This window comes from Cupressus sempervirens, chromosome 7, assembly GCF_028749045.1.
Source record: "Cupressus sempervirens isolate cs-2001-9-10 chromosome 7, ASM2874904v1, whole genome shotgun sequence".
Taxonomy (NCBI): domain Eukaryota; kingdom Viridiplantae; phylum Streptophyta; class Pinopsida; order Cupressales; family Cupressaceae; genus Cupressus; species Cupressus sempervirens.
The window spans coordinates 221,682,027-221,689,621 of NC_143124.1; positions in this window are offsets into that span (position 1 = coordinate 221,682,027).

Consider the following 7,595-nt stretch of genomic DNA (forward strand, 5'->3'; position numbering starts at 1 on the left):
TTGATCCGAAAACAATAGTCTCTGCCTTTAAAAAGGCAGGGACTAATAAATATTAGAGAGAAAAATGATCTTCTTTCTTACAATCGCCAATTTTCAAAGCAAAAGTCGTGCGATGATCCATGCACATGTTCTAATGTGATACGATCTAATTCAATGATTACCAGATATATTAGTCTTAGTTATACATCCAATCTAAGATACATTGAAGATATATTGCATACCAAAAATAATCAGTACATTAGTATATCTCCTCGATTCTTGCAAAGATAGAGGGGGAAAGATCCACTGCAGGAAGAAGGAATTATCAGCAAAATTTTATCAAACTGGGTGGCAAATTACCTCTATTTCTCAGTGATCTTTCCCCTATTTTTGGTAGTGAATTTAAGCATAAAAGTATAGGCCCCCAAGATTTGGTCAGAAAATAACTAAAGAAGTGACGAGATGAAGGAAGTTGGTGGAAGAATTTTATCAGCATTGTAAATGTAAACACCATTGAGACAGCAAAAATAAAGCGAGATGGCTCTGTGATCAACGAACTCTAATGCGGGAATTTTTGCTTCATACTTCGAAAAAAAAAAGTATGCAATTTTGACAACCCTTCTAACATGCAATAGATATGACATCCTACAAAATACTTTGAAAACATCTTTAGTGGGGAAGGACAAAAGAAAATACCAAAATGTAGATGATAATTGCGATGGTAGACCTTGTAAAACCCTAAGGAATGACCCCATTGAGAGACAGAAACTACACTTTTCTAAAACCAAATACTCGTGCAAGGAAGGATAATCTTTTCTCCAGGCCTCGGAGCCTCCACAAAATACAAATGGACAAAGGAAGATATTGTACATTGACCACAAGGATAAGCACCCAAACCATATTTTTGAATCAAATAGGGTTTCATTAGGAACTCATATTAGAGGCATCTCTAGGGGAAAAAATTAGATAGATGACCCTTTCAAGAGCAACATGAGTCATTCCCTACAACCCTAAAGAGGAGAAAGTGGGAAAAATTTACATTCTGCCTCATAGACAACATGCTAAATTATGGAATGAAGGTCATAAGCCTAATCCAAAACAACCATGTACCATAGTAAGAAATACAACTAGGACAAAGCTCCCAAATAATGGTATGCTAGAAGGATACCCCAAAGCTCAAAGAATAATAGTAGGAGTAAATAACCACTCAATGACTTCTCTGGCCAATGCAAATGATTGTAAAAATATTATCATTATTAGTGATAAGGATAGCAAGAGAAAATGGTTTGAATGTCAAGATCTAGGGCTTTTTTTAAACTAGAATGGTCTCAAAATAAATAATCTGAATTTGTCAAAATGGTTGAAAGACTTATGAGCGGAACAAGTATATCTTCCTTATCCAATCAATTACTATATATTCATTGTAAAGAAAAAATAGCTAGAGATCAAATTCTTTCTAGCTCTATCTATTTTTACAAAGGGTATTGTGTTAATTTTATTAAATGGACCCCAAATTTTAGCGAACACAATGCTAGAAAATTATGCATACCTACTTGGGTAGTAATAAAAACATTATGAGCAAAAATTAAACATATCCAAATATTAAAATGTATTCGTTTGGCTATAGGAGACCTGATATGTATTAAAGCTAATCATAAAAACTCAAATGATATTAAGTTCCTAATTAATATGGAACTAGACTTGGATGAATTCAAACAAATTAAAATGATAACCAAACAGATCAATCTACAATATTAATTACTTAAAATATAGAGGGAACATCCAAAATATAATCAAAGTAGATTCCCCCAAGTATTCTAAGATAGCTAACTTTAAGTATAATGAAAGAAACTCCAATTTAAAATATTCCTATGATCAATAAAAGGAATAATAACCAAGTAAGGGATCAATCTCAGTAAACTTGGAGCATCAGATTAGTGAATTATTGATACAAAAGTTTGCACCCACCCTTGAGGTATGACCCTCAAGCAACTTTGTGTAACATGGAAACAACCTTCAAGTGTGGGACTTGCATTTTTCAGCTTTCTTACAACTAGGATGCACCTAAACTAAGACTTTGAAGGAAAAGAGGGAAGGATTGCATGAAAGTTAAATGTTGAAAGGGAAAGGGGTGATGCACTAGATTGAATTTTTGGTTACTACCTCTCCCTATAGCTGCACTTAACATCAATGAAACACCCAAAATACACTAATCTTATCTCAATTTTATTTTCCAAGGAATCACATGTAGTTTTGAAACTGATCCAAGTACTAAAAGGAAAAGGAATTTCACTATGCAGCAACTGCTAACAGATTTAACACAACATGCAAATAAGAAAAATAGGAAATAAACATTTAAAGTAAGGCAAGATACATGCACATTGCAATGAATGGAAAGAATAGGTAAGAATATAAATATTTCATAAATGGAAGGAAAAATGAATACAAATATAGATCATAATGTTGGTGTAATGAACTAGAGAAGATCGTAGAAAATATGTACAACACTACCTTTTAAAGAGTTCAAGAATAACTCAAATTATATTAGTGAATTTCAAACTCCAACTAACTAGAGTTTAAATTAAAGACATGCAATCAATAAAATATAAGATAATATCTAATCTTGTGTTCATATTTGATCATGAAGTCACAAAGAACAACAAAAAATGAAGAACTCTATAGAAAGAAAAGATAGTCCAAATAGAAGAAATATAAAAAAAATCTAATTTCCATGTGTATCTGATCCATGAAATGATAGAAAATGGGCCAATAAATGCTCATGTAGTCATAAAATCATGCCCATATCCTTTGTAAGTGGAAACATAGGAAGTACAACCACTTAAAAAAACCCAAAAAAATAGTTTGACAATAAATATTGAGCTCTTGGGTCTTATCACAGTTAGCATAAAAAATTAATACAGGCATAAAAATACATAACAATTTTGACATGCACACCATCACAACATGAAACCTCCTACTGCACAAAAGAACCACAATGTTGTGCAAGCACAAAAATATACTGGCACAACATGATTTTCTCTCTCTTCAAACAAACCTGTGATCATGTGTGGACACGAAAACACACTAGTGCAAGATCATAGCTTGTAACCTCTTCTCTTCAATTCAACCTATGATCGTGCATAGGTACAAATAATACACAGTGGTTTTGGCCTATGAATGTTGAATGAGGAAAACATGTCAAATGAATAGAAAAAGCTTCCTATGATGCCTGAACTCATTCTATGCCAGCTCCTATGAGACCCTAAAATGCAATTTTTTTTACCCGTGAATGTCGAATAAGAAAAAAAAGGACTCAAATGATAAGAAAACCCATTCTATTGAAAACACACAATATTTTCTTGTGCCTAAGAATGTTGAAAATACATAACTTTTCTAGGCCAAAAGTTATAGAAGTTATCCCATAGGAGATGTCTCTGATCGGTTATCTATAATAGGATAAAGTTTGACAAAAAATGTCAACATTTCTTGTGACTCAAGGGGAAAGCTTGCTTGCTAAGCATATGATCAGTGACCTTAAAGCAATAAATTGGATATGAATTCATTAGCATCAAAATAATGATGCACATCTCTATCACAATAAAAATCAGCAACTATGCAACCTCACAAAAAGTCAAAAATTGTTATCTCCAAGAGGGCAAAAGTTGTGATTGTGCACTTCTTAAAAAACTAGAAACATCTAACCTACTATGTACAAGAATCTACAAGACTAACATTTAAAAAATTCATTGACTAGCTTGTTAAAATAGCTTCCCTTCCTTACTAACTGATTTTTTCTTCCATGCATGTGGGTAGTCAAATAGATCAGCAAGAATGAAAAGCATGTTGTTGCATGAAAAACCTTCCCAATGTTGAGAACAAAGAAGTTCTCTAGCACTGGGACATTGTCTCTTTGATAAAAACATACTTGTTCCTCTTTGTGATAATCTTCCTCATACTTTGAAATAAGCATGACTAGGGCGACAAGCTAATTTGTTGCAAAGCTAGATCCCTCATGGGGCATCCTCTTGATGGCCTTGGGTCTAGGCAATCAGCCTTGACCATGTTGTTGTGATGCACAACCTTTATATTTAGTTGGTCCAAAAGGGAAGGATCTAATGGTACAAATAGTAGTGCTCTCTCTTCTTGTTACTACTACAATGCATGTTCTTCATATGGGGAAGATGACTTGATGGATAAACATGAGGCCTCAAGCTCATATAAATTGATCTCTCCCATCCATAGTGATATCCCCATGTCACAATAGCCCCTATGATATCTTAAAGAAGAAATAAATTCTTCTTCCTAGATTGTTTACTCTATTGTGACATTGTACATGGGCTAAGGAGTGACCACATGAACATCAATGTGTTCCTCTTCAAGGATAAGGATTTCCTTGTGATGTTCTTCCTCCTCAACCTCTTTTTACAACACATGTTATTCAATTGGTAGTTCCTCTCAGTGTTGTCTCTAATGTGGGAAAAGATATATCCACTTCTTCAACATCAATAAAGAAGGGACAATAATTAGTTGGGATCTCACCATCATAAACATGGGGAGGTTCTTAAATCTTAAGATGAGGATTATGGAAGCTCGAAATAGAAATATGGGGAGGATTTCTCTATCTAAAGTTGGAAAACTTATACCTTGGAGGCTCTTGCACTTCAGCTTCTTCCATTTGGGCAAGCTTGAGCCTTGCCTCTTTCTCATATTGCCTTTGTCTAATTTATTCTTGTTGTTGCAACCTAAGGAGGGTCGAGTGAGCCTCATTAAAATATCAAATACCTTAGACACCATGTTGCTAACACAAGGGTTATTCTTCCACATCTCTTCTCATCATGCAACTCCTTAAGGCAAGAAGTCATAAGAAGCATAGAAAAATAAAATTTCCCACAATTTCTATGCTCAATAGGATTATGAACATATTCAAAAATCTTTTCTAAGTTAGAAAATCCAAGGCCCACACTTCCTATACAGCCATGGAGCTCTCTTAGCTTTAACTTGGGATCATTATAAGGCTATATGGCAAACTGAGTAGGATCATTAATTGGAGTTCTAGGGGAAACTAAACTCAAGAAGGATTCAACACATGGGATTGATCTGATCTTCATCTATTTCTTCTCTTGAAACTCTTGGGTTGTAATGAACTTGGAGGGGGAAACTTTAACATATTCATGACCATAAATTAGGATGAGTTGGAGTGAAATCGATCTCCTAGTGATTTGGGTAATCAAGTTGATCATAACTAGGCTGTGTCTAAGATAGAGGATAGGAGGATTAAATAATAGTCTCTTCATGGTATGGGGGAAAGTGGGAGGCATCTCTCTAAAGGGAATCCATGGTAAATCATTTAAGTAAACAAATTTATAGAAATCCTAAAGAAATGTTAAAACTAAATATCATTTATTCATACCACCACTTGGTCTGTTAAAGCCAATAGATGCATAGAGTCTCCATGGTGTTAGATGAGTTCCTCTAAAGGCTCATTTAACTGAGAAAAGAACCAAATTTCTTAATGAATAGATCTTAAACTGACTAACCAACAAACTTATAAAGTTGAATGTGTGTCCCATCGGGCATGCCAAAAACTATTGAGACAAAATTTTGCACCCATTCTTGAGGTATGATCCTCAAGAAACCTTGTGTAACATGGAAACCACCTCCAAGTGTGGTTCTTGTGCTTTGAGGCTAAATATTCAAAGAAGGTTGACTTCCTTACAATTAGGATGCACCTAAACTAAGAATTTGAAGGAAAAGGAGGGAGGATTGCATGAAAGTTAAATCTTGAAAGAGAAAGGGTTGATGCAATGGATTGAATTTTTGGTTATTACCTCTTCCTATAGCTACACTTAACATCAATAAAATACAATAATCTTAGTTGTATTCTACTTTCTACAAACTTTTATGAAGGTTAAAACTAATTAGATGCTGAAAGAAAATGGATTTTTCACTATGCAGTAACTACTAGAAAATTACACACAACATATGAATAAGGAAAACAAGAAAGAAACATTCAAAGTGGGGCACGATAAATGCACATACTAGTGAATGGAAAGAATAGGTAAGAACATAAATATTGCATTATTGGAAGGCAAAAGGAATACAAATACAAAGCATAATGTTGTTGTAATGAACCAAAGGAGAACCTAGAAAATATGTGCAAAACTACATTTTAAAGAGTTCAAGAATAACTCAAATTATAGCAATGAAGTTCAAACTCCAACTAACTGGAGTAAAGATTATAGACTCGCAATCAATAAAATATCAAATAAAATCTGATCTTGTGTGCACATTTGATCATGAAGTGACAAAGAATAGCTAGAAATGAAGAACTCTATAGAAGGAAAAGATAGCCCAGATTGAATAAATAAAAAAAAATCTTATTTCTATGTGTATCTAATCCATGAAATGATGGAAAATGTGCCAATAAATTCTCATGTAGTCAAAAGAATCACGTCCTAACCCTTTGCAAATGGTAACATAGGAAGGACAACCACTTATATTGCTTGAAAACACCCAAAAAAGTAGTTCAACACCAAAAAATTGAGCTCTTAGGTCTTATCACAATTAGCAGAAAAAATTAATGTAGGCACAAAAACATAATAGTTTCAGCTCATGCACCACTGACACATGAAACCTCTTCCTACACAAAAGACCCATGATGTCATGCAAGCACAAAAATACACTAGTGCAATATCAGAACATGATTTCTCTATCTTTTGACTCACCTATGATCATGCATGTGCACAAAAACACACAAGCACAAGATCATAGCTTGAAACCTTTTCTCTTCAATTTAACCTACAATCATGTGTGGGCATGAAAATGTATTTTATTTTTTACCTATGAATGTCAAATGATAAAAAAAGAACTCCTACGATAAAAAAACTCATTTGACCAACTCCTATGATGCTTGAAAACACACAATATTTTTTGTGTGCCTAAGAATGCCAAAAATACCTAACTTTTTCTGGGCCAAATATTATAGAACTTATCCCATGAAAGATGTCTCTGGTCAATTATCTGTAATGGGATAAAGGTTGAATTTTTTTTTCAAGAAGTACCATTAGGGACAAAAAGTGAGAATAGTTTAAGTACTCTGAGGCTTAAATTAGCAAGTTAAATTTTCCATCAAAGATAGAAAATAGAGGAAGGGGAAATAATGGAGGAAGGAAGGGATACATCATTCAAAACCCTATGTTGTTCAAATAAATAGACAAATTAGGAAAGACCATGTCAAGAATTAGGAAGCAACCAAAGGACATAGACAATCCATCAAAGGAGAACGACATAAGGAAAAAAAAATTGTGGTTAAGGAAAATATTATTAGATTCCAACAATGTGAAATGTGTAAAGAAATAAATCTATTCATAGAAGATATTAGGGAAATTTTGAAACTATATAGAAGATTATCCCATGACCTATTTTTAATCCAAAGTGATTTAAGTGACCAACTAATCGTCAGGGACAAAGAACATAGAGAGCGTGCATTTAGAAACCCAATCAAGCTGAGGTCCAAAAAAATAGTTTAGAGTGTAATAGTAAGAACAATAGAAACAATACCACATCTCCATCTCTAAAATTTGTTCATGGTTAGAAGAAATCATACACAAAAAAAC